This window comes from Vidua chalybeata, chromosome 3 (genome assembly GCF_026979565.1).
Source record: "Vidua chalybeata isolate OUT-0048 chromosome 3, bVidCha1 merged haplotype, whole genome shotgun sequence".
In the NCBI taxonomy this organism is placed as follows: Eukaryota; Metazoa; Chordata; class Aves; order Passeriformes; family Viduidae; genus Vidua; species Vidua chalybeata.
The window spans coordinates 111,603,006-111,630,549 of record NC_071532.1 but is presented as its reverse complement, the minus strand read 5'-3'; the positions used below and the strand labels follow the sequence as shown (position 1 = coordinate 111,630,549).

Below are 27,544 nucleotides of genomic sequence, written 5' to 3'. Positions count from 1 at the left end.
ATAATTTAATTGTCACAACTTGTGGCCTCTAGGAGGGCAGGGGGAAGCAATTATTTTGTGCATGGGTGGTTGGTGTCTCCTCACCACCCCAGAGACCAGAAAGAGCCCAGTGGGTGTCACCTGACACCCCGGGGACCCGAGAGAGCCTCCGGGTGCAGCTCGGCTCCTGTGAAACGAGCGCCCAGGAGGAGGGAGCAGAGCCCTGTCCCTGGTTTCAGCTCCCCAGGATTTCCCAGCACAGCAGATTTCAATCCCCCATCACATCCCAGCTCCCCCCGTGGCCACATATCCCAGACTGTTTCAGGTGTCAAATGGGTAGAAGAAGCTTTTGAGGCATTTTAGGGTCAGGTTTTGCTATTTTAGTTCCTTCCTAAGTGTGCACACACCTAAGGGTACAAGTACAAATCCACACACCCTGTATGGCCCCACTAAGACTGTTGGGAAGGCATCCCCCCACCCTATAGGGTCCATATGGGATCCTCAGGCTGGAGGAGGGATTTATTTGACATAGGGAGGCAGGAAGTCCCTGGGTTGTGCAAATAAATAATAGAGGAGCAGTAGGGCATTTTGGGGAAACAGTTTTGCAGGGAATCTCCAGTGAGCAGCCACTTCCCTCTCTTGGATTCCAAAGGCTAATCTTTAGGGAATAACAGACATAAACCTCTTAGCTGGTGTGCTGTCAGTGCCCATTGCTGATGAGCTGATTAAAATCGAGTGGAAAAGATGAAATTTTCCCCCTCCAGGTACCCCAGGAGCTGCAGGTGATGGACAGGAGACACTCCTTGCTGGCTTTGATCTTCCCTGTCTGTCTGACCAGACCTGGATGTTCCATAGAAATGTTTCCAGACTTTGTAATCTCCACGAATTCTGTCACTGTGCTCCACCGGATTATCTGTGCCCAAGCTGCCACCTGGAGCTGGAGGAAATGGTGCCAGGAAAACCAGTTAGAGGCAAAATTTCTCAAAAAGGAGCCCCTATCCCCATCCTTGGTCACTCCCCAGGGATATTCACAATGTTTTGCTTTATTTAAGCTGTTCAGAACAGTCATTGCTGCTCTGGACATGAGACTTGACAAACACACCAGGAAAACTCAGGATTTCCTGGGATTTGAGGAATACTTGCAGCCCTCCCCAGAATTTGGCCAAATGTTGATTAGGACAGGGACCCTGATGTCCCCAGAGTCACATCCCTGCCCCTGGGAAGAAACAGGAGCCTGTAGAAAGACATCACAGGAATAGAGGCTGCAGAATGGGGAACTGGGTTGAAAAAGAAGCTTTTTGAATCACAACAAGCTACTGGCAGGGTCTGAAATGTCACTTCACATCTGCAGCAGACACAAGGTGGCATCAGAAAGCCAAGTCCTTCCTGTGAGGCTTCTCTTGCCATGGAAAAGGAGAGAGACAAGTTCCAGGTGTGCACACACCTGATTGCTGTGCCTCAGAAATTGCCTTGGCAATTTCTGCTGTGCCTCTGTGCCTCAGAGTCCTTCAGCGATTTCCCTCTCTTGTCACAGGTGGCTCTTTTCCAGGTCTTGTCCATGACCTGCAGTTGCTTCTCCTGTCAGAAAAAAAAAATCCCGGGAATTACATTAGTGGACCTTGATGCAAACTGGGATTGTGGACCAAGGCTTGTGAGGTCTCACTTTCAGAGTGGTATTTGGGCTGCTATCCCATTTTTGGGGTGATCCCACTGTGGCTGGGTGTAGGAACATTATCCCACTGGGATCACTTTTCCTGAGGGTTTGGCTGGGTTATTGGTTGGCCTCTGAGCAGGATCCCAGTGCTGGGCTCAGCAGAGCAAAGCTCCTGCAGTGCTGACCCAGGGAGGTCAAGCCACAAAATCTCGTTAATATTTAGGTGATTCTGCCACAGAGCTGCATTAATTATCCACCTGAGATGAATTAGTTACCCACCTGAGATGCATTAATTACCTTTCCAAGCACCTGGGCACAGAAGCGAGGAGATGCCTGTGGGGAAAAGCAGGGCAGAAAGTCAGGAGTGGGGCTGTGACCCAGAGTCCCCAAACCCACTCTGGCACCACATCCTCCTGCAACACCCAAAGGTACATCCAGTCCATCAATCCACACATTTCCAGTCCATCAATCCGTACATTTCTATAACTACAGACCACTCTCTATGTGTGTCTAACAAGTTCTCACAAGGGGAATGCTCTGAACCTCACACCTCCAGCCACGAGTTTCACCCCAAGAGCTGATGTGCCCCAACATCTACCCCTTCCTCTCCAAACCAGTACTTCCCATTTATTTTCCAGAGGTGCTTTGGGTTCTGCCTGGGAATGGACACAGAGAAGAGAAGGCTTTGGAGAGATCCTAGAGCCTCTTCCAGGGCCTAAAGGGGCTCCAGGAGAGCTGGAGAGGGATTTGGGACAAGAGATGGAGGGGCAGGACACAGGGAATGGCTGCCCACTGCCAGAGGGCAGGGATAGATGGAATATTGGGAAGGAATTCCTTCCTGTGAGGGTGGGAGGCCCTGGAATAGAATTCCCAGAGAAGCTGTGGCTGCCCCTGGATCCCTGGCAGTGTCCAAGGCCAGGCTGCACAGGGCTTGGATCACCCTGGGATGGTGGAAGGTGTCCCTGCCCATGACAGGGGGGTAGAATAATGTGATATTTAAGGCCCCTTCAAAACAAAAGCATTCCGGGATTCTAAGTTTTTACACAGGCACAAACATAAATAAATAAATAAATATACACACACACATAAAATATATGCATACCAGATAGCCATAAAATTACAGACATATACCTACATATATGAATATACATGAATATATATGGTATATAAATTTTTATATATATGAATATATATTTTTATATATATATATATATATATGTATATGTATGTATGCATGTATATAACACCACGTATACATATATAGCCATATAGCGATATACATTTATACACTCATCCTATTAGAACCCCAAACCACCTTGCGGGTCCCCCACCGCCCCTTCCCACCCGAGGGGACCCCACGCGCGGGAGGTGCCACCAGAGGGCACCGCGCCCCTATTTTTGGGCGCCGCTTCCCAGAATGCAGCGAGTGGGGCCGGGGGCTCCGCGGGCTCCGCACGCCGGGCTGCGGCCGCAGGGACAGCGCGGAGCTCCGCGGGGCAGCGCGGCCCCTCCGCCAGGTAAGCGCTGCTCCCCGGGACGCTTCGGACGGCAGGGTGTTATTTAATTTCATTTCGTTTCATGGTATGTTATTTTATTGGATTTATTTGCTGTTGGCTTTTTAATTTTTTTTTGTTTATTGGGTTAGCTTTTATTTTAATTTTTTCCATTTATTTTAATATTTTATTTCTTTATTTTATTCTACTTTATAATCACTCCCCGCCCCACAGGAGGGGCGCCCCGGACTTAGCCGGGTAGCAGCACCAGCCCCTCCCGGGATGGGTCCCTCTTGGAGGGGACCCATCCTCCTCCTTTCGCCTCCCTATCCCGGGATGGAAATGTCCCGGGGGCTGAGCATGTCCCTGGGGCTGGGGGTGTTTGAGGACTGGGGGTTTTTCCAGTGGGATGAACCCTGGCTGAGCCGGCAGCTGCCTTCTTGAAGGGGGCAGTGGGCTTTTATCCAGGTCTCCAAAGTTGGGCGAAACTCGTGCCAGTGGCCCTGGGGTGGCAGCGGCTCCTCTCCCGCTGCGCCGGGATGGTGCAACATAAATTAGGTTTAATGTGACGGCTGCGATGAAACAGCGGGCGGGGGCTGCTCTGCCCCCGCTGAAAGTTGCGTTCGAGTTTGGCAATTTGGGCCAGGGGGAAAATTGGAGGCTTTGGAAGGGCTTCTGTGGAGCAAGGAGAAATCCCTGCAGGGAGGGGAGCGATCCCCGGGAGCAGAGGAATGGTTTTGGCTGCCCTTAAAGAGGCATCTCGGCAGCGCCGGTGTCGTGATGCCTCTGCGTTAACTCCGTGTCTGGGATGTGAACCAGGAGAGTGGGGGCAGAGCAAAAGGACTTGGAGAAGTCAGGATGCTCTGGTCCCGGTTCCTTGGATCTCGGGGTGCTCAGGACTAGCCATCTCTCTGGAGTTGTGTTTTGAGTTGGTTAAAAACCTGGTTTGCACGAAAGCCCCCAGACAAAGCGGCATTAAAGAAATTTTTCCCTGAGCCAGCGAGGGAAGTTGGACCCGAGCTAAAGCAAATAAACTTGTATTTCATCATGTCGGGGCTGGGTTTCTTTGTGTTCCGCTCTCTCTGGGCAGTCTGGGCTCCCCACAGTCCCGTCCAACCTTCACCTTCAAATGTGTCTCAGTGGCCGAGCAAAGAAACTTCTGCTCCTTCGTGCAAACCTCGCTCCCCGCGGAGGCTGCTCTGTCCTCTGCCTCCCTCGGGCTTTTCTCTGTGTGTTTCTCGCCTGGGTTGCTGCAGGAAGGGGCTTTGCAGGGTTTGTGCTCCGGGCTGAGATGCTGCAGACGTGGAAAGTGTGAGCATGGCTGACCTGGCAGGGCTGTGCGTCAGCCGGAGCCCTGCGCTCTGCTTCGCCCGGGGATGTGCCGGCTCCGCGGCCAGCGCCGCTCAGCTCGGGAGGGAAAGGATGCTGCAAAGGAGGGAAAATGGGTAATTTTATCCCTGATAAAAGCAGAAGGTGCTAAGGTGTTTCTCTGCCGCTCCCCCTGCTGCACACCAGGTCTGGGTGCTGGAACTCATCGGTGTCCCAGTGATCCTGGGAATGTGCCTGTCCAAAGCAGGAGCTGAGGGGATTTCAGGGGCGGACGTGCTGGTACACATCATTGTTATGAGACTATAAATGGTCCCAGAGAAACCTTGGGCAAGAGCTTTCTCCCTGCTGGAAGAGCCTGTGCAGTCCCAGCAATGCAGGATGAGCACTGTGTGTTTGCAGGAGATGCAGTCCAGTGCCATCAAAGATCAGAGATGGGAAAAATGGGGTATTAGCAGGAAAAAAAAAAAAAATCAAATGATGTGTTGTGCCCTGATGTGCTCTTCCAGAATAAATAAGGAAGGATGTGAGCCTGTTGATCCCATAGCAATGGCCTGGGGGAACCTGTGGCTTCTCTGCTGCCATGCCAGTGCAGAATCTACTGGTGAGACATAAAATCACTGAAATTCATTAAATGCCTTCCATCCTCTCACAAGAAAACAGATTAAACGTAGGTGCCAATGTCTCATGTGTGTCTGAAATGCTGTTACATGGGGAGAGAGGGAAGATTTTGACACATTGCACCGGTTCCATCCATTAGTCATAATATTTCCACAGCGTGCCACACGTGCACTCACATTTTCATGTAAATGGTTGCATGGGAAGCAAATTCAGGGGTGACACAAGGGAATGTGGAGAAACTCAGGTGAGCTTTTCCCCTGCAGGACCCTTTGTTGCCCAAGGGGGATCTCCATCTTCAGTCCATTTGTGGCTGGCATAGGTGATGCCTTCTTTTTTCTGATACATTTTTGGCTTCTTTGTACCAGTCTTCCTGCTTTGGAGTGAGGGAGGATGGAAATGTTGCAATTCCTGTTGAAGAGTTTGACATTTTGTAGCAGATAAAGCCAAATGCAGACAGTTGCTTTAGTTTGCCTCCTTTTGGCTGACTTTAAGGGAAAGGCAGGATGGCATTCAGGCTGGAGGTGGAGAAAGGAGGCGGCACATACATCCCTCATGTCCCAGTGGCATCCAGCTCTGGTGTTTTTAGCAGGGATCCATCTCTGGGAACAGGCTCCTTCCAACTGGTTTTGTGCCCAGAAACTTGAATCAGTCGTAACCAGCAAAAATATGAAGGTGAGGGAACATCTGCTCCCATATCACCGACGTCAGTTTTTGTGGCAGCTGTGATTTGGTCGCTGGGGATCCCAAAAAGGATTTTGTGACTGTTGGGTGAGTTAGAATTGAAGGTTCACAAATGCTTCCTTCATTTCTTCTATTTCTCTATCTCCCTTGGGAATGAAGAAAGGGTTTCCAGTCCCACGTTGGCATTTGTTTTTATTGTATCTATAGTTGGTCTCTAGTGGGTCCTGGAAGCAGCTGCCTGGATGGTCAAAATGAAGTTTTATGGTTCTTGTAGGAGGACCAGGAGAGGTCCTGGTGGTCCTTCAAATGCTTGAGGAGTAGTGGGCACTGGTGGCTGTCAGATGGATGTTCATATCTGCTGACTGTTCCCAGCCAGGGATGGCTCTTTCCAGATGTGCCATTTTTTGGGTTTCCTCCCCAACCATCCCCTGGATTTTCCAGGGAGGAGGAACTGGATGTCCAGTTGCAGAAGGAGATGGAGCTGCTCTCTGGGCTGTGTGTCACGTCCCTGCCCTTCCTGTATTCCCTTGGAAAAAAGCAGAGAACTTTCTATGGAATGTGGCCCAGGGATGCTTTTTCCTTCAGAATGAGTCTGAACTTGCCCAGTTCAGCTGCAAAACCCTCAGCTGCTTGCATGGGCCACTCTTTAAAAACAAAGGCACTTAAAAAACTATTCTTCTCCCAAAAAATAGCTTTGGTGGCTGAGACTGTCACTGAGTCACATTCCTGGTGGTTAAATAATGGCTTTGTTCCTATTAGTTAATAAGGCAATTATTATGATAGGAAATTAACAGGAAATTGTTAAATTAATTAATTCAATTAATAGGAAATGTTAATGATCTGCCCTTTTCTGGGGCTGCCAGTGGATGATCTCTGTATGAGCCTGTGTCCACTCCAGATATCAGAGCAGAGGCTTCACTGGGGAGCTGGGGGACCCGGTTTGGCCACGTGGCTCCACAAGGGGACCATTTGCTGGCCAGCCAGGTGGCCAGCGTGGCAAAGGGAGCATCCAGATCTCAATGGGAGCTGGCAGCAGAGCCAGGCTCGCTTTTGACTCATCTGGCTGGGAGGTGGGAGCATGTCCTAGTGCCAAAGGAGGAGAAACTCCTTATTTCTGAAATACAGCAGAAGGAGGAATCACTGCCAGTGATGCAGAGGGGCTGGGAAGGAGGTGAAAAGGGTGATGAAATCACTCATCAGCCCTGATGCATCACCAGGGTGACCTTAGGAACAGATCCACCTTCAGATGGTATCAAAATGGTAAAAAGTCTGATGTTCCTGACTACCTTGATTGCCACTGCCCTCATCTGCTGTGGTCCTGTCCCAGACTTTCATTGAGTCCTGGCTCTTGGTTTGCCAATCTTGAGATTTCTTCCAACCAAAAATCAAAAAACTCTGAAAATTTCAAACAAAAGCACAAGCAATTCTTTCTCTCACAGCTTTCATTTCACAGTTCACCTCTCTTTCTGGCTGTAATTCCTGCTGGGGCTTCTGGCTTCCTAGAGAAAGGGTAAAAAAAAAAAAAAAGAAAAAAGAAAGCAGGCATTTAATAATAGATCAAAAATGAGATTATGCAGTAAGTCAGCCCTCCCCTTCCCAAAATGCAACCAAAGAAATTGCAAATCACCTTGAAAAAGGAAAGGAAAACAGTGTAGATCAAACCTGATGTTAAGTATGGATGAGGTGTTTATATTTTATTTAATGACTGTGTGTTGTCCTAGTGCAGCCGCCCTCCCCTGAATTTCTGTTTGTGATTAATTAAACAGTGGAGATGAACTGGGATGGGGCAAATTCAGTGGACCTCAAAACGGGAATGCACAGGTTGGCTGCTTGGCACAGTTCGTGGTGGTTGTAGTTGGAGGCAGCTCCCAAAAACCTGGAGGTTTGATGAGAGGCTCCTTGTCCATCCCTGATGACTCTGGACCAGTTCTGACCACATTTGGTGGAGCGGTGGGGTCGCCGAGGGAAGGGAACCCAAAGGGATTTGTGCCAAATGAGTGGGTGCCAGCAGAAGTGCCATGATGGAGGGAAGAGGTGATTATTAGTCATGGGTAATTAGTCACCAGCCAGGCTGCCCTGGGAAGCTGGGCAAGCCCCAGCCTGGGCCAGTGCTCAGCCAAAGCTTGATGAGACACGACTTCCCTGGAGAGGAGGCTTAGCCCTGGCACTGGGCATCGAGGCTGTCAACCCCAGGCCTGTGCTTGTTTGCTGTGAATCCTCTGGCTCTTTCAGGTTTTGGGTTTGGTGGGGCCATTGCCACAGGCCACGTGGGAGGGTGGGAGTTGAGATAGGCCTGGTCTTGGCTGCCCCAGCAGCCTGTGGGGAATGTCTCCTGCTGGATCGTTCCAAAGGTCTCCAGAGCCAGCGTGGATGTTGTGTATGCCAAGAGCGCGGGCTTCAGTGAGCCAGGCTGGGAGGAGCTGGAAGGGAAAGGCTCTGGCTCTTGCATAGTGTCTCCACCAGGACAGCAGAGGACCTCAGCCTGACCCCCCTGAGGTCCTGTTTGCACCCTTGATGAGTAAAATGTCAAGACGGACATGAGGCAGAGAGGGTCCTCTCCCATATTATCCTTGTCCAACACTGATAACCCATCCTGGGTCATGCCATGAGGATGAACCTCCACATAAGACCACATTGGAGGGGCTTAGAGCAACCTGGTCTAGTGAAAGGTGTCTCTGTCCATGGCAGGGGGTTGGAACAAGATGAACTTTTAAGTTCCCTTCCAACACAAGCCACTACACATTTGTATGATTCTATAAAATGTAGATTTTCTTTCTTGCTAAATCACCCACTTTTAAGCACAGAGGTGCCACAGCCCCTCTCTGCGAGAAGAAGAGGCTGAGGAGACACATCCATCACAGCTCTGGTGGTGAAGGCAGGGCAAGAAGAGAACAGGAGCAGCAATCCAGTGCTGGGTCTGGCAGGTGGGGCTGTGAATGTTCACCAAGGTTCTGGTGCCAGAGCACCAGACGAGGCAGAAATTGCTGGAAATCACCACTCCCATGTGTGATTAGCATCCTCTAAGGTGTTCATTTATCTTCCTTGTCACCTCCTTTGTCTCAGCTTTCTACTTGCAGAGTTGGAGAAGAATCTGTTTCATCACCTGCTGGGCTGCTGCTCTTCTTGTTTATTCCCCAGAAGGAAGAAAAGTAGATGTGCCAGAGCTGAAACTTTAAAAAATAAATAAATCCAGACTTTGGAAACAACCACTTGGAGGTAGAATGAGCCTCAACAAGAAAATATTTGTCTTCCACCTTTTTCTGAGACTGGCTGGGACTGAAGTGCAGGGAGAAGACAGGGCAAGGTTTGCTTTCTTTTAATTTCAAATATATTCCAAAAGCAGAGCAGTTAGAAATCCCTTTTTTCCTTGAAGTTGCTTTGCCAAGTTTGGGTGGAGAAAAACAGCTGAAAGGCTTGCCTTGGTGGATGTGGGATGGAGGCAGGAACACATTTATTTTCTTTATTTACCTATTTTTACCAGTGAGGCCCTAAGGCAAACAGCAAAGCCGTGGCATGCAGGCAACAGGAGCACTTTTCCCTCCCAATCCCTTTTCCCAGCACCAACAAGATCAGCACTGAAGATACGCAATTGAGTCAGCAATGCAGATGCCATCAAATGTCTGCTTTATTCCAGAGCATGAATCAGAGCAGTGTCAGAGCCTCATATCCCGCATCTCCTGATAAGAGTGCAGTTACCTCTGAGGGAACCAAGCACGGTGAAATCCCATTATCCTGCCTCTTGCAAGCACCTATAACTCACTGGGACCAGCAATGCTTATTTTAATGCAACTTCTGCTGTAGCACATGCAGACTGCTATTTTTTAAATTTAATTTTTTTTTTTTCTAAATCCCACATTCTGGAGCCAAAGGATGTTGTGGGTTTATTATCTGTTTGTATTACATGGGACCAGCATGTCTGTATGTACATAGATATGTATATGAATATATAAATATGAGTATTTTCTGGAGCACAAGTTTGTGTTAAGCCCTGTTAGACCAGTAAGAGCAGAGTGTGCCACCAGTCCAGGTGCTCGTTGCTCACTCTACGTGCTTTCCCAATGTATGGTATCCTTGCAGAAAAAATGGATTAACTTCATTTGACTCTCCAACCATGCTTTTTACCTCCAAAACCACCTTAATTTCAAGGCTCAAAATCTTTCAGTTTGCTGCGGGAATCACAAGAAGAAGTGAAACCCTTTATGCCCAGAAGTTCTCTGCTTCTCTCTAGCAGGAATTTTCCATGCCCAGATCTGTGACAGGCCAGCTCAGTGACAGTGTTTCCTGCTATTGTTCCACGGGGACAGCTTCTGGCTCCCTCCACAAGAGTTACATGTGGCCACTGGCTTTTGCATCAGTTGCCTCTTTTCTCCGGATCCCAGGGCAGCAGCTGTGTCCTGTTCCTGCTGCAGTCCCCGTTCTGCACCTGATCTGAAAAGACTCAGTGGGATGGAAGGAGGCCTGCAGTAGTGCAGTTTATGTCTTCTAAAAACAGACACAACCGTGAAATTTTGCTAAAATCTGTCTGTATTGTCCCCAAGGGACATGGGGAGCTGTTTAAAAGACATTTATGCCACTGTGGTGGTGGTGGAGGCAGAGAAGGACAATTTTCACCTCAGATTCCTCTTATGAGGGGCTTGTTTGTTCCTTGGGGTTTTTCTGCACCAGAGACTACAGAAGTTGAGGGGATAAAAAGCACTTCTGTGGTTTCCCATCTGTGGATTTGAGGGAAAATGAGTTCAAATCCACCACGTTGAGCTACATCATAAATCTCACTGCAGAAATACGGAGCCTAGACATTAATAATTAGGAGCTTGCACAATAAAGGACTGGAATATTTCACAAATGACACACCATCTTTCGATCCAGCTGATGCTGTGCAGAGGTCTGTGTGAAAGTTCTGTGCAGCCAAGGTGCAGCAGTTTTTGGTCCCATTTTTGCCTCTTGAAGAAGAAGAAGATGGGAAGGAAAAATCAGGTTGCATCCCCAAACTGTTCACTAAAGCTCAAGTATAGGAGTTTTAATGTTTCCCTCTATTAGAAAGTGTTTGCATGTGCTGAAAGAAAATGATGCCAATTAATAGTTATCCTTTCCCAGCTTCCCACGTCTTGAAATCACTCCAGTTCAGCCAAGCTGCTTCCTATCAAACTTCACACAAAAAAGAAAGAATCTGCTGGGCTGTGACTGAACATGAGCAACGTTACTCCCCAGGGGTCTGTGTCCCTGAGGTTTGAGGGCTGCAGGAAAAGGGCTGTTGGCCATGAGATGACAAATAGAACTCCACAGTTGCTCGTTCATGCTCCAGCAAAGCTTTGTTTTGGGTTGTAGATATTTCCCAGCCATGAGGCTAAAATCTCAGCAGCTCTTATGTGAATATTCTTCACCTCTTTTTGTTAATGCAGTTTGAAGTAATTGGAGGGCTGGTGATATTTTGAGCAATTTATCCACCTGGGAAATGATGACCTTGGATTTATTCAATCAAATATTATCAAGATTAAGAGTGCAAATAGCTGAGTTTGTCAGTCACAAGGAATTGTGTTGCAGCCTGGGCTCAAATCCATCACCTGAAACCAGGAGACTGGCAGGATATTCTTCATTCATCAGCAAGAGGCATCACAGCAAGATCATTTCACTGTAATTCATCAATTTATCAGGCTACTCAATTAAGTGGGGGCTGGAGAGAGGATAAAGGGAATGATTCTGTCTGTTGTAATGAATCTTTGACCACCTGAGGACTTTTTTTGCTCCTTGCTCTTTGGTGTTTCATGTTGCCTTGAAGGCCTTGTTACAAGGAAAACAATCACAATGGTGGTGCAGAGAGGCTTAAAGAATTAAAAGGATTGATGAGTTTGAGCTTTTGCTCTGCCTGGGTTGTCACTGAGCTGGGCCTGACAACCATAATCTGAAGAAACCCTGGAGAATCTTGGGTGGACTTATGGAAGAAAATGACTGAAGTGAAACTTTGTGCAGCCTGGAGTAAAGGGATGGACCTTTAGCTCCATCGCAGCTCTGTTCTTCCTGTGTCTGTGGTGCCACCCCAAGCTCGCTGGTGAAGCATTTGGGAGTGTGGTGCAACCTCTGACTGCTGTGAGGGTCCTGGTTGGCATCAGCTGCCCTGGGACCTTGGCAGAGTCATTCTGCTGCTGGCTGATGCCAAAAAGCTGGGCTGGAGGTTTCTTTATCAGTGTGGTATTTTAGACATTTGGCTGTTCCCAAGTTTATCCAAATACTGATTTTTCTGCGTGGTTACACCTAAATCTCCAGGTTCTTTCACTGCTTGGGATCTCTGCTCAGATCCGTGACACAACAACCAACATCCATGTTGTTTTCTCACAAAATGAGCCCCAGTCTCTGGACCCAATGACCCCATATGTTTGTGCCACCCCAGCAACTTCTGAACCTGCCAGCCTGTTTCAGGCAAGCCTGACAATGAGACACTGGGCTGAAGGGTAATGAAGGTTGTGTAAGTTCATGAAAAACAGGCATGAGGGATAGCCCAAGTACTCACAGAGCCTCGGGGTGGGGTGGAGCTCCAGCTGCGTGAGTGGATACCAGACAGTCCCCAGGAGGGAAGGAAGGAGATCTTCCAGCCAACGGGAGCCAGAGCGGGGGCCTTTTGCTGCCCTGGCACACCTCGGGCCTGTGGATGCCCATCTCTGTTTGCAATAAAACTGGTTTTCAGTTTAAATGCAGTGGCAGTTTGGGCAAAAGTAGCCCGGAGTGAGGTGTAGCTGCTCGTCTGCTTTCTGCAGAAACACAGCAAAAGGCTTGAGCAAGTCCAAGCGCTTCAGATCAGGAAAGCATTTCCTCCTACCTGGGTTTCTCACATGTCCTGTTGTTTTCTTTCAACAAAAGCAAGAGAAAGGGAGAATTAATTTGAATTTAATGCTAAAATATCTCCAAAAAGATGAAGCAAAAGGAATTGTTAGAAAGGAGGATAGGTGAAGATTAAAACCACTTTCTCTCGTTGTTCCTTGCACACTCATTATACATATATGTAGTCTTATCTTGTGCTATACAGGAAAATAAATTGTAAAGGCGACAATACAAATCAAGATGAAAGGGAAAAAAAAAAAAAGGAGAGGATGAGTCAGGTCTGCTCTGCTTATCTGAACCGAGGGGGAGCCTGCCTGGTGCTCCTGACAGATTTTTTCAGGCAAGATAATGCATTGGGTTGATGACAGTTTATGAGATAGACTTCGAGGGGTATGAAAATTGCTGGTAGGTACTTGAATGGCTCTGACTGCATGGAGTGAATTGGAGTCGAGTCGCAACAATTTCCCTAAAGCTGTGCAGATTAACATAAAAATACCAAGGAAGTCCAATCTTTGAATTTTTATCTGCTTCAGCTCAGAGAGTCAAATAGGGGCATTCCAGAAGTGCCATCCATTTGAATCGATTGTCACTGCAGCTTTTGTAGAAAGGCTGTATCTGGGCTTATTGATAACGTTGTTGAGGTGCTTAGAAACACAAGTGTGTTGGGTTTGTTTTCCCTTTAGTAACTTATTCTTGTTGCTGGCATTTTGTTAAGATATTTTTTTAGCTCTGGTCTCCTCTGGAGACCTCTGCTGAGCTGAGCATTGGTAACAGAGATGCTCTGTGCATCTTTTCTCCAAGAGTTTGCCATAAACCTGAATCTGTTTCAAAGCCTTCTTGTAAATTTTAAGGTAATTTTATTTGCTAGAGGAAAAACTGAGATGAAGAAGAAAATCTAAGAATTGTGATTTACCAGCCTTTTAGTGAGGAGGCTTAGCTAGGTGATTTTCTTTCTTGATTAAACCATATCAGCTGAAATGCAAGTTTGGTGGCCAAAACCTCCTGTTGATCTCCATCGTAGCATCACTTCACCCATTTTACTTCTGCTGTTCTCCTGCTCCCCGCCTGCACAGAGAAGATATAAAATCAGTCTCCCACACATTAGAGAAGTAACTTTATATGTGAAGTTTCAGGTTTGGGGACAAGTGTTTTAGGTTGTAGATGTGTCCTGCTGTCAAAGAAACACGAGGCAAATTCCATCTACTGAGGGGGCTGTGTCACTGGGAGCCTTGTGCTCCTCTGGTTTAAAAAATCGCTTTTTAGGAGCTGTGGCAAATGACTCCACCGTTTTGCCTTTGTTCTCATCTTTATAAACAGTTCCTGCACCTAAGGAGGTGGTTGTGAGAATTAGTCATTGGGTTTAGAGCTCTTTGAAGATGGCAAGTGGTGGATTACAGCTCAATGTTTATTAATGCCATGGTTTAATATGATGAGAATGTTTCACAGCCCAGCAGGCTGCAGTGGGCTTTATTTCACTGATGTCCCCCAGCTGTGCCAGCTGTGTCCCCCCATTACCTGGCCCATCACGCCTGGTCCATGGGCTGAAGCAGGGAGCCTTCCCTCTCCACACTCCCCCAGCAGGTTCTGCTTCCCCTGGCATTCTGCCACAGCACACGCCAAGTTTAAATCTGGTTCTGTGTTTTTGGCTTTGTTCCTTCAAAATGTTTTCAATTTTCTTGGCTTCAACCGATCCCAGTGGCATCTTTTTATGATGCACTTTATTCTACTGCTTCAAGTGCAATAACACTCCTAAAGTTCAGTCTATTTTTAATTACTCAAAAAAAAAAAAAAAAAAGGCAGAGCATAACATTGTTCTGTCACTGCTAGTGGGAGAAAGGGAGGATTTTTCTTCATCTTTAAATTTGATTGAATTTAAATCTTGACATACGTAGTGGTTTTTGCTGTAATTGGAAGGGCAAATGGTTGTTTGCTCTTGCACTCTTGGGAGCCAAAAGTGGTATTGATTAAACAAAAGCATTGCCACGTGTTGGAGAGTGCTGCAGGACTGGTGAATGAAGATTTGGACAATGTCATCACTTTCTCTGCTTTCCTCTCTGATGAGGAAGCTGAAGAAACTTTGTAAGGCTGATACTGAGGTAATGCTTGCTGGGACAGCTCCTGATCTGTAGCAGTGCATGTGCAGAGCGGGGTCAAGCCCTCCCCACAGCAGCTGGAGGAGTGATTCCCATGTTTATTCTCCTCTTTGCCCCTCTCCCTGAGCTCTGTTTGGCTGCACTTGCACCAGGAAAAGCTCCTTTGCCTGCGGCTGGTGGGATTTCAGACTGCTGTGGTGGTGTCAGCCAATGTTTCTGCAGTTCCTGTGTGGGCATGGATTTATGGGGAGGGAAAAAAGGGAAGGGAGGAGGACAGTGGCTGTGTTTGGGTTGTGTGTCCTCTCCTTGACAGGTAGGTTAAAGAAAATGTTTAGCCAAGTGCTTTTTGCCACTTTTCATTTTACTTGCGCATCAGCTCTTCTTTTGCATGAGAATAGAAATTAATTTTGTTTCAAGTTCTGGAAACCTGAAGACATGCTGAATAGGTAGAAGTTTGTTCTATTTATAGGTTGCAGAATTTCTTTGTACAATAAACAAGTTTGTTTTAATTTAAACTATGTATTCAGCACATTTAGCTTAATTTTATTTAACTACCAGTTCAACATGTCTTTTTCATTGTTTTTTAAATTTGTGACATAAACCCAAAGTACAATGAAAAAGTCAGACTAGTCATTAAGAAACTTCATTTACCATTTTTAATATCAAATGTGTTGACTTGCATAGTTTATTAATTTTTACAGATGCCTAACTGTAAAAATAGGACAGCTTTGCAGTTCAGGCAAAGGCCTGATTTATGTTTGTTATTCTCCACCAGCAAAAATCAGCCTTTCATTAAAGAAAAAAAAACCAAAAAATGCAAAGCAAGAGAGTTTAAATCAATCAGAATTGAAGTATTTTGCTCCTGTTTTGCATCAACAAATCCTGTATTAAAGGCAGAAAAGGCAGGAAGGTTGAAGAAGGATTGACAGGCAAGTTAGCAATAGTGTTCCACATGGACTGGTCTCAAGCCTGGTGCTAATCAAAGTATTGACTAATGATAGAGCAGAAATTAATGGGATTTGGAGGTGTCATCAAAAGAGGAAAAACAGGACATCCCAGGAGAAGAATTACTGACTTTGGGACCATTTGTCTGTAAGCAAATGTGAGTTCTTGTAATGCAAACTCTGACAGAAAGCTGGGGGTTCTGTGTGGGAATAGGGATGTATTTATCAACCATAGGATAATTCTGATGTCCCGATGATAAAGATATGTCTGGGATCACATTTGTCAGCTGAATTATTCCCACTGGTGACAAAGAAATGTGAATGCCACTGCAACAGGTTTTAGTGAGGCATAGCTTAAAATGCATTCTGCATTCCTTGTCCATAGGAGAAAGATTGATTCCAGCTGGAAAAGGTGTGGTGGAGGGCATCTGCTGGAGAACAGAGAATCCGGCTCCCAAAATGATTAAAGGAACCTGGATGGTGAGGTGATGACAAAAAAAAAGGCAGAGAAAAATTAGATTCCTTCTCTATAAATACACTGGTGTAAATACCAGAGAGGGAGAAGAGTTCTTTAAGTTAAATGACAATTCTGGCACAAGAACAAAAGGCTCTGAAAAAGTTTAGGCTGGAAAAGAGCAGAATAGCTTCAAACCAAGGGAGATGCTTGAAGAGCTTTCCAATGGGAATTGTGTAAAGGGCTAAAATCCTGATTGCTGTGAAGATGGAGCCTGATAAATGTATTAATGGGATTATGCAATGTGGTTGGCTTCAGTATTAAGGGATCAGACTCTGGATTTACGGTCCTGTGCTTTTGCAAATACACTTAAGAATCCTGCAGGTATAAAAAAAAAAAAACATGGAAGGTTTACATTTAAAAAAATATTTTCATTCTGATTCAGCTTGGAGTGGATTTTGCTGTTTCAAAAGCACTAATAACTGAATTGGGTGAACTGTGGAAAGGAGGAAGTACCTTCTGAGCTGGGAAAAAGCAGCAGCTGCCACCTGCTTCCTTATTTTAGCGGTCGGCTTTGGCGGCAGCCCTGTGCTACTTAGATATCTATTTTTTAAAATTTAAAGCCTTTTGTATACTAAAGTTAGGCTTTGAAATAGATTGTGCTCAAAACACTGACAATTATTTATTGTTATTTATCATTGTAGGGTGCTTTTTAAAATCCTGCAGCACTTAAGGCACACGAGTGTTTATTATCGATCCCAGCGTTCTCGTTATCGATCCCCGTTTTCCCCATTTACAAATAGTCCCCAGATTTCTGGTTGCTTTACTAAAATCCCAATAAATAAGACCAAATGCCTCTTTGTCAAAAGGCTAAGGTTATTTTATCAAAGACAGGTGCCAGGCTATTTTAGCATGGTGTAACTCAGAGTTCATGGGCACTTTGTGCTCAGGATTTCCACGCTTTTTATGTTCTGATTCAGCCTCAGTTCTCCAGCGTTGTCTGCCTTTGAGAGCTGACTTTTCCCCATCCTCTGTCCTGAGGGATATTCTTCCTGGAGGTCCCCATGATTCCAGAGGGACACTGGAAATATGGGATGTCTGTGGTTACAGGAGAACTTCAGATGCACTTTCAGACGTAGCTGTGGGATGTCAGAGCTCATCCTCCCTTCACCCTTATGCTCTCTTCACTCAGTAGCAGCATCCCTATTCAGCCTGGGGGCTTGACCCTGACTATCTCCAATCTCCAGCGTGTTCTCCTCCCTTCCCACGTGTGCTTCTTATTCACTTTCTCTATTCAGGATGTAAATGGCAGATGGTTTTTCTTTTTTGGTTTCAAGGTCTTCTCATTGGAGCCTTTCAGCCATTCAGCCTCTCAAACTAGTTCGCTTAATTACCTCAACTTTTTGAAACTGGAAACCTTGCAGACCCGTTTTTATTTTGCTTAAACTGAGTCAATTTGTGGAAAACAGGCTTGAATTGAGTGATCACAAGTGGCTTTTATTACAGCATCCTCACTATTTGCCAAAAGTCTCCTGCAGAATCACCTCTCATTTGCTCAGTGCCTGTTTTGTTCTGAGGTCTGTTGGCTCTTACATCCCGGACTTACAGGGCCCCACTGTTGGTATTTGTTCTTCCTTCTATATCTGGAATTTAAGACTCCCTTATCAGCCAGTTCCTCGGAGTATTTCTTTTTCTCTCTAGCCATTTTTAAAAGCTCTCTGCACACATCCAAACCCGACGGTGGGGTCTCCAGTGGACCTCTAGCACAATCCCAGCAGACAGCCTTTTACAGCCTTTTCCCAAAGTGACTGTAATCTAGAACGATCGTTTTATGCCTGCTATCGCTTTGGATTTTTAGCAAACACAGATGATTCACTCAGCTCACAGAAAGAGCCGTGGAACAATGTCCCAAAAGATTATTTAAATGGAGTTTTGGGAGTGGATTTGGGGTGACCATGGGTAGTGTGCAGGTTTGAAGGTCTGACTTTGGTGGGGGGCTTTGAGGGTGGGTGTTTTCCCCAGCCACCAGCAGACATGTTTCCCAGCTGCCTTTACTACAAGATAATGATAATTTCTAACAGATTGTTTTTCTGACAAGGAAGAATTATCCCTGGTTTACATTTTGGGAGCTGGACCTGGGGAGAAATGGAACAGCTGGCTTAAACACACAGGTCTGTGTGAGCAGAGTCTGTGCTCTCCCAGTTGTTTCAAGGACTCTCAGCAATCTGGCAGCTTGTCAAGGCCCCTCAAATTGTGTGGACTCGAGGGTGAGCTGAAGTGCTGGAGCACCCCAGCCTTGAGTCTGGTGCAACAAAGCACATGCTGAAAATGATGCTTTTGTACTTTACCCAACTGCTTGGTTTGTAGTCACTTTTAATTTAAATTTAGACAGTGCTGAGTGCTTAATTAAAAAAAGAAAGTTCTTTTGGTAGGCAAGAGTGTAATGCCCGAGCTATGCCACAGTTACAATATGTAGGTGTTGGGGATTATGTTATAGACAAGCAAAACGTTTGTTTCTTTTTAACTTCTGTTTAAATATAGTTCAAATGATGGAATATTTAGTAGAGCAGAATGAGCTGATGCCTGCCAGCTTTTTCATACCAGTGGTTACCAGATGTGTCTGCATTTAGAACCCCGCCATCTGTTCCAGGGTGGAGTCTGGGGCTAGTCTAGGTATTTGGATGTGTCTTCTTCCTTGGGTATCTCTGGAAAACTTCAAAGCATCTGTGCTGAGATGACGGGGAAGCATGGTTAGCTGTAATACTCCAGGAATTCAAGGGAATTTTCCAGAAATGCAGCTGATTCCCTAGTGCAGCAGGGTTTGGAAGGGGAAGGAGCCTTGAGGACAGAGGCAGTGCTGGTATTTTGTGCCGTTGCTCAGCCATTGCCAACATCCAGTCGGAGTTTTGCTTGGCTGTCACCAGGCTGGGCTGCTGCTTCCTGCTTTGGATTCTGTCTTTTTTAAGAGTCCATGGAATTTCCAGGAGTATTGCAGTATGGAAGCTACTTAATGGGATTTAAAAAATTATTTCTGCAGATAAGTTCTATTTAGATATGTTTTAGATAATTTCTTTTGACGCTGGATTGGTGTAGAATTACTGTGAGCTGTTACAGAGCAAGGGGAGGGAAACCTGCTCTACCTTTACCCTCTCCCACCACATCCAGCTCCCCCAAAGCCAGGAGTGACCCATCACACTGAAATTAATGTTTGGTCATTTTGGGGACAGGGAAAAACATATTTTGATCAACAAACTACTTGTGAAAAATACTCACCTAGTACTGGTAACAGCCTTTGGGTGACAGTGATCTGGGAAGGAGGGAAAGCCACATGTGTTTGTATCCATCCAGAATCTCATGGTTTATTTGTCACCACTGTCTTCATCTCTCAGAACTTAAAGAATTGTTGCTGAAATAGGAAAATGACCCTTTTAGAAAGCTTCTTGTGAAGAAAAGATCTGAGAGTGGTTATGAAAGATTTTATAAACTAAGCATTGTGGTAATGGGGTCAGAACAAGATTTTTAAGGTCCCTTCCAACCCATACCACTAAATGACTGTGATAATACAGTAATTAAATTAATTTATCTAGAACATTTTTCCTTCATCAAGCATGTGGTAGTACAATTCGACATACTCAGAGTGTGATCCGTAATATTCCACCCCAAACAAAAGCTTCTACTCCATTTCTTGCCCAATGATTCTTCTTTTACAAAGCCAGATGAAATAAAACCAGTAACTGTGCCCTCATTAAGGGAACAGGCATTTATTTTCCTCATCCCATTTAAGCACCAGGCAGTGTCCTCCAGCATCTTGCCAAAAGCTTCCACTACTTTTATAAGCTTATTTTTTTTTGCTATCAGGAACTGGTTCCTCTGTGCAGGATGCTGACAGTTCATTGTGTTTGCTCTTTGGATCCCAGCTGGGGCTGCATCAGGTCCAAAGTAGAATTAGGATTTGGGAGGGAAGGGTCTGTGTGTCCATTCCTGTGCTGACTTTTCCTTTCCTGCTCCTGCCAGGAGATACTGCTCCTGGGTGTTTCATTTCATGTTCCAGCCCTTGCCATGCTTTATGGCCAGCAGTGGGGTGCATTGTTACAATACTCCTCGTGCCCATGGGGTCCTTCAAAGGGCTTTATTTAACTGTACTGAGATGCTTTTACCTACCACTGAAATGCAGCTACTTAAGCTGCAAAGCCTGGCAGCTGCTCCAACAGCAGGAGCACGACCAGGCCACTGCTTTTATGTCATAAAGTAAGGGAAAAAAAAAATATCCATATCCATTAAAAAAACTGCAGGGAAAATGTAAATTGTCAGAATATAATTACCTAAACTGGAGTTTGGCCAGCATTCCAGATTAACATTTCCTCTCCTGAAGCCGTGGGATACCTGATGGCCAAAAGCAGTCGGAGTCTCAGCAGGATTAAAAACTGAGCTTTGCTGTGTAGTTGTTCCATAGTGGCTGAGAGATGTAGATAATCTATTTAGCACCTACAGCACCCTGGGGCTAGATAGTGGCTGAATCCTATGAAATCCGATAGGAGTGTCTGAGGTTAAGAGTGCGGTCTGAAAACATTCCATGGAACTTGTAAAATCTGCAGATGGTCCGACCTTGGTAGCGTCTGCTGTGGAAAGGAGGAGAACAAGATTAAAAAAGATGTACCAAAAAGATTGCAGCAGGGAAAAGATGGAAGCTCAGGGTCCTCCCTGCCATCGTTGTTCCATGTTTTTCTGAGGTTTATTTCAGGCCATGGAAGTGTGCCATGGAAATGTGCATTAGCTGGCTCTGAAACTCCTTAATACCTGCTTGCAATGACTCAATGTAATTTAGAGCAGTTTGGAGACACCGGGATGCAATCCATGCTTAGGGGGAAGTGGGATGAGGAAAAGGGAATGTGGTGGGGGTAAGGAAAAGAGGGGAAGAGAGGACCATTTACATGGAGAGGACACAAAGGTGTGATGGCATTCACTGTGTTCAGCTGCAGCTGCCAAGTGTAGAGTAACTTGAAAGGTAATAAATATAAGGGAGGTTCCCAGCCTGAAATGATACAGGGGTGTCGTTGTGTCGTTCTGGGAGCAGAATCCCACACTGGTTTGGGTTGGAAGGGACCTTAAAGCTCCTCCAGTGCCACCCCCTGCCATGGGCAGGGACACCTTCCACCATCCCAGGTTGCTCCAAGCCCCATCTCCATGCTGGCCTTGGACACTTCCAGGGATGGGGCAGCCACAGCTTCTCTGGGAATTCTATTCCAGGGCCTCACCACCCTCACAGGGAAGGATTTCTTCCTAAAGGTTTGAACAGAAGGCCAAGATCTAAACTGTGGCTGCTTTTTAGGTGGCCTTGCTTTACATTTGCACATTTCCCTACAGTAGGATTAGTGTTTTTAGTCCTCCACCCTGTCAGCTTCAACTCAAGGTCACCATGAAGTTTCCAAGTCTCTAACAGCATTGGCAGTGTGAATTGAGTCTGTTCCTTTGGGAAAACAGGTTTCGAAGCTGATAGGAGTGAAAAGCTTTTCCTTGCCAGGAAAGTGTCGAGCAACTTTATCGGCAACTTATTTTCTTGTTTGAATAATTATTAGTCATAGGTTATAGACCCTGCCCTTTAGGATCCATTTCTGATGTGGAAATTTTACATGTATATGAGAAATAAAAGCCCAGATGGCAGAAAAGGTGGGAAATGAGGGTATTTGAATACAGTAATTTTTTCTTTTGGGATAAGCAGAAGGCAGCGGAGCAGTGGATTTTTCACTTGGTAGAGGGGAAGCTAAAAACTCCTCTTTAAAACCAATTCCTGTAAGAAGAAGGGGAAACGCAGAGAGAAGGGGATTAAATCTGAAGGTGTCTCTGTCAGTATAATCTATAATAGCCTTGATAGTGCTTCCTGAAAGGGAGACATGCCAGACCGGCTACTGATCCTGACAGCTTCTTTTCTTTTGGGAGCTGGGAGAAGCATTGTTCTCCTGAGTTGTCCCTGAAGTGATTCTCCACTGGCGTTTCCTCCTCGGTGAGGACCTGAAGGGAATGATTGTCCCCCTGTTTCTTCCTGCAGAGCTCCAAGTAGATCAGGGTGGAATATAAAACCCCGAGCCATGGCACAGTGGGAACAGATGTGTGTGGTAGGACAACGTGGGTGTGTTCAGTGATTTGAATGTTAATTTAGCCTTTATACTGTGCCACAGTCATAGTCTTTTTTAAATTTTTGTCCTGATAAAGTATAAAAAGTATTGTTTCTCTGAGCCTTTGAACCTGCAGTACCTATTCCTGCCCTTCTGTACAGCACGTCCCCTGCGGCGAGATTGGATTTTGTATTGTTTATCAAAGGGCAGACGTATGCCCCCGCCTCACCCCTCACTGGTTTTTCATCTCAGAATAAAAGTTAGTTTTTCCTTGCATTCTTTACACATGTGTAAATGACTGTTAAAAAGTGCAGAGTGATGGAAAAGCGGTTTTTCGCTGCTTTGAAGTGCTCATGTTTTATTAAAGCTGAGATCCTGGAACTTTTTGGCCAGAAACACGCCACTCTCTTTACTCCTGGAGATAAACCCCCATTTCTTCCTGTGAAAAACTCTCTAATTCCCCCAAAGTTGTCATATTGTGTGTTTTGATGTGGGATTTGATTGCCATAGATACAAATGCCTTTCATGGAGCTCCTAATATATAAAATTAGAATGGATAAACAGAGGACTGGACCTGTGCAACGTGGTTTGGTTGTGAGAAGATGCTGGCACTGCTACTTGCCCTTCCCCCCTCCTTTATTTCTTCATCGCTTTTTTCCCCCCCTTTTTGCTTCAGTTACCATCTGTTGCATGCTATGTTTGGTACTCGCTTATTTCTACATGGCTCCTCTGACTTCACAACATTTAACTGCTGATGCTGTTCACGCCAACCCTCCATCGTGGATCTGGATGCTATTTTGTAACAAACTCCAAACCATAGTGATGTTTTAGTATCTGCTGATCAGTTTCCCACAATACAGTTACTTTCCTAACCTCTTTTGCCAGGAGGCACCTGGACGTCTCTCAGCGGGTCAGTGGCAACCATTGCGTCCACATCACTATAGGGCTGAGGCATGACAGAGCTCCATGGGGGCATACTCACGAGGTTCTTGGGGGATACACAGCACTGCGTGGACCATCTGAGCTCCAGGGGAACACTCTGACAGGGTTTTAGGGGGACACATAGGGCTGCTTGCCCACAGGGCCGGACTGCGGCTGCCCTTTCGAGGCAGCATCGGACACTGCCAACATGGCGGCTCCTCCGTGAGGGGAGCGGAGGGTGTGAGGGACCGGGGGCGCGCGCCTACCTTTTAGGCGGGAAAACGCGTCCGGGCGCGGCGCGCATGCGTAGTGCGGAGAGCCGAGCTGGGGGAAGCTTCGGCTGTTCCCGGCAGGTTCCGGAGGCGAGAGTCTCGCTGCTCCCCGCCCTCAATCCTTCGGGTATCTCCGCCCCCGCTTCGGCTATCGCCGCCTCTCTTCGTTAAGTTCCGCCGCCACTTCGGCAACTTCCGCCGGTTCGGTCGGAAATGGCCGAAGACGTGCGAGACCCAGCGGTTTAAGGGGAGAAGACCGGCCGGCTTCTCGGAATAAACCAACTGTGTCCGGCCCGTGGGGGGGGGAGCAGGGGAGGGCGGACGGAGCGGGAAGACGAGGCAGCGGCTATGGCTCCCCCCCCAGCCACTCGCGGCTCCGCCGGGAGGGCGAAGTGAGGGCGCCGAGAGGTAGGAGCGGACCGTACCACGCATAGGGAGAGGGGGAGGAAGGTGGGAGAGCGATAACCCCCCCCCCCCCCGAGCCCCCCCCGCGGCAGCCCGTGGGGCCGGGTAAGGCGGGAATGGTACAGTCCGGGGGAAGCCCCCTGTAGCGGCGGCGTGGGGGGGGGCTCGGCTGGGGCGTCCCTGAGGGGCTGGAGGGGGGCGCGGGGTCCCTGAGGGCCGGGGGAGCTCTGAGCGGGGGTCCCTCAGGGCTGGGGGTGCTGCGAGAGGGGTCCCTCGAGGCTGGGAGAGCCGTGAGCGGGAGTCCCTCAGGGCTGGGGAGAGCTGTGAGCAGGGGTCCCTCAGGGTTGGGGGGGCTGTGAGCGAGGATCCTTCAGGGCTGGGGGCACGGTGGGGAGAGGGTCCTGAGAGCTGGCGGGTCTGTGAGGGGGGGGTCCGTCAGGGATGGAGGTTTGTGAGGGGATCGCTCAGGGCTGGGGGCACTGTGCGGGAGCTCCCTCAGGGCTGGGGGTTCCTTCAGGGCTGGTGAAGCTGTGAGGAGGGTCCCTCACTTCACAGCGTGAGAAGCATTGTGGGGATCTCACAGTGCAATGGGGGACCCCCCCAAGTCTGGGAGAGCTCCTCAGGGCTGGTGGGATGTGAGAGTCCCTCACAGCATGAGGGGCATTGTGGGGGTCTCACAGGGTGAGGGACACTGTGGAGGAGCCCCCACAAGCCTGGGAACCCTCGTGGCAGGAGGGCTGTGGTGGCCCAGGTGCTGCTGAGAGGCTCCAGCCTTCGTGCCTGTCCTCCCTCCTGCATCCAGCAAGGATCCCGAGACCTTCTTGTCCCACCTGTGGATCCCCGGCGTTTCAGGGACTGTCACATCCACCGTGGCCATTGCAGCCCCGTTTCTCCCACACTGAGGCAGTGCCTGAGTTGTGCTCCCTGTGGTTCTTGCTGGGGTTCTGCCTTGTGAGCTGGTGAGGACAGCAAGGACGAGGCTGCCCTCGCTCTGGGCTTCTTAGCGTGGCTGGTATTGCGCTCCTGTGAGTTATATTTGCTAAAGTTGAGGTTCGTGTTATTCTTTTTTCCCAGCTGTTTTCCCCACATGAGGTCCCTTCCTGCTCAAAAAACATCAGGGTCTTTACCAAAAATTTTACCTGTGTGGTGATAATAACTTAATGCTGACAGGCTAATTCCCTGTTACGCTGGTCCAAACCCAAACAATTTGGAGCCTGGAGGGGCTAGAAATTGTTCAAATGTTATTAAGGATTCACAGAGATGCTGAGAAGCACTTTAGATAAGCTGTTCTGTTGCTGTGTGTGTGTTAAAATCCAAACATTGACCAGTTTCTGACCTCTTGTTGCTTTTGAGTCTGATAGGCTGCGTGTGTTGATACCGTGATATGATAACTTTAAAGTGCCTGGGTTTCTTGTGCTGCAAGCCTCACATGTGTGTGTGAAGAAGATTAAGTAACTTTGTTTCCTGAGAGGAGTGTCACATGGAGGTGATTATCTTCGATATTTCTGTTCTCATGGAGAAATCTATGATATCCGAGATAGTAACATCTTGGAACGTGGGTTGGCGGGTTTTATCAAGTACTGAGTAATCTTAAACTGGTTTCTATGCAGAAATAGCATCAGAAATGAACCACGCTCTGATTATGTGATGATGGGGAGAGAGATTCATCTCCCCCTGACAAATCCCTTAACTTCACGTACCATCTGAGAGCCCAGTTGTTATCATGCAGTGTTGTCTGTTCCCACTCAGGCCTTTGGGATGCCTCTGCTTTTCCATTTCTCATTCCAGAAATGGAAGTTTGCATGGGTTCAGCTCGGTGTTCAGGGATTCTGGAGCTGGGGTAATTGCCTGCCTTCATTGAGCAAAATTTTCCAGCAGCTCAGCTGTGGTACAGGCAGTTCTTGAACTTCTTGATGTCGTGTTGCAGAAGGGAAATGCAGAGCACTATTCTGGAATTCTCTGATTTTTCAAGTGGGGACCGTTAGCTCTCGTGTTTGTTTACACGTGAGGATGGATTTTGGCAGTTGTGAAGTCAGAGCAAAAGCAGCAAATGCTGGGAACAACTAAAACATGATTGTTGAATTGCCTTCAGTTAGGCTGGGTCTCAATGATTTGGAGGGTTGTTTGTGTGCTGTTCAGATGGGCTGGGAAAGATCAACATCATCATCATCATCATCATCAATCATCATCATCTTCCCATGAATATTTGTGGATCTCTGGGACTGTTTAGCTGATGAGTTGGATGTTGTTGATGCATTCCCAAGTTTTGTTTGCTTATGAGGAGCCAGAGCCCTTCCTGAGCTTGCTTCCCATGACTATTAATTCTTGAAATGCCATGACACCTTCTGCTTAAGTTTTTGGTTTATCTCTCTCCTTCTGGCCGTGAATATTTTGTGTGTATTTGTTGTTTTTTCCTTCCAGTCTCTGTTGCCTGATTTTTTTTTTTCCTCCTTACTCTTTGACTCCTATATTGCCTCTCCCAGTTGCCTTGCCTGTTTTCCCAGGGCATTCCTCCTGCTGCCCACAGTAATGTTTTCACCAGGCTGGGAATTGCAGCTAACCACAGATGTTACCTGTTTGATGCCAAGGTCTCAGCAGCCCTTTGTGAATTGGTTCCTGGTCCAGAGACAATTTTTCTGCTTTGGAGACCCCACAGGAACAGTGAACTGGAAGGGACCTCATGCTAATTGGCTCCTGTCTCATCACCAGAGATTTTTCCTGCAATCTGTGCTAAATACCTTTATTTTTTGAGAAGGAGCAGACTGAACATTTTGAAGCAGCTCCTAACTCTGGGATTTTAACTCAGGGTGGAGTATTTGGTGTTACTCCTAATGAGCAAAACCCCCAACAAGCAAAATATTGGGGTTTTTTGTTTGTTTTCATGTGAAAAAGACAAGTGTAACCCATAGACTTCTTTAGATAGATCACTCTATACTGAAAAGACAGAAAAGTATCTCTGCTGCTGTGTGGCCTGGCAGTGGGGAAAGCATTCCCATGGCATTTGGGGGATGCAGCTGGGGCCTCCAGTTGTCTCCTACAACCCAGCTGTGCTTGCTGGGCTGAAGCTAGCACGGCTATGAGCTGCAGTTGTGGGGCTGCAATCCTCAAAAGCAGAGTTTTCTTCTCGGAGAACACCTGAAAGTGCTGCTCACTGGGGCTTGTCCTGGTTGAGGTTGGCTCTCGCAGCTCAGCCGGCTGCTCGGCACATGCAAATCGCGGTGGTGGATGCTGCCTGAGAAGAGGTGCAAAGCCAGTTTGAGGTTTTGGGGTTTGTTTAGGAAGGATAAAGACAGAAGCGTGTGCAGCTCCGTGGCTTGCAGCTCATCGATCCCCGGGCTGCCTGGGCGTAGGAAGCCTGGCCCACCAGGTAAATTGATGTTATTACAGCACTTGCAGGGCCAGTTTTGAAGTGCAAATTGAAATCATTGCTGTTTGTTAATTGATGCCTGTTACCGGCAAGAGCAGTTTAGAGGTCTGACTAATCCATCTCAGATGAAAGAGGGCAGGTTTAGGTTAGATTTTAGGAAAGAATTCTTTGCTGGGAGGGTGGTGAGGCCCTTGCACAGGGTGTCCAGAGAAGCTGGGGCTGCCCCTGGATCCGTGGAAGTGTCCAAGGCCAGGTTGGACAGGGCTTGGATCAACCTGGGATGGTGGAAGGTGTCCCTGCCCATGGCAGGGGGTGGAATGGGATGAGCTTTAAGGTCCCTCCCAACCCAAACCATTCTGGGATTTGATGATCTGTCCCTGCTAATTGGTGGTAAATGGATAATGGTTT

At 47.2% G+C, this 27,544-nt stretch overlaps 1 protein-coding gene and 1 long non-coding RNA gene across 9 annotated transcripts in view; one reads left to right on the top strand and one right to left on the bottom strand.

Annotated features, from left to right (window-relative positions):
* Positions 1-377: 377 nt before the first annotated feature.
* Positions 378-23,323, bottom strand: LOC128784987 (uncharacterized). Of its 6 annotated transcripts, none has more exons than XR_008429717.1 (8): positions 23,154-23,323; positions 20,381-20,677; positions 19,332-19,464; positions 13,481-13,632; positions 7,041-7,253; positions 1,913-1,966; positions 1,424-1,557; positions 378-916 (listed from the first exon to the last, which is right to left on the bottom strand). It is a non-coding gene; the product is annotated as an uncharacterized LOC128784987 (long non-coding RNA). The 6 variants fall into 6 exon arrangements; XR_008429715.1 differs by having other exon boundaries at positions 1,931-1,966; XR_008429719.1 differs by having other exon boundaries at positions 1,931-1,966; positions 7,213-7,253.
* Positions 3,056-27,544, top strand: part of EXTL3 (exostosin like glycosyltransferase 3) — a 131,010-nt gene continuing 106,521 nt past the window's right edge. For 2 of the 3 annotated variants that reach the window (XM_053936995.1, XM_053936992.1), the window contains exon 1: positions 23,545-23,772. The gene's annotated coding sequence lies outside the window, so the exon portion shown is untranslated. Of the gene's footprint in view, positions 3,151-23,544; positions 23,773-27,544 lie in introns of those variants that run through there. The other variant, XM_053936994.1, reaches the window with a different exon arrangement.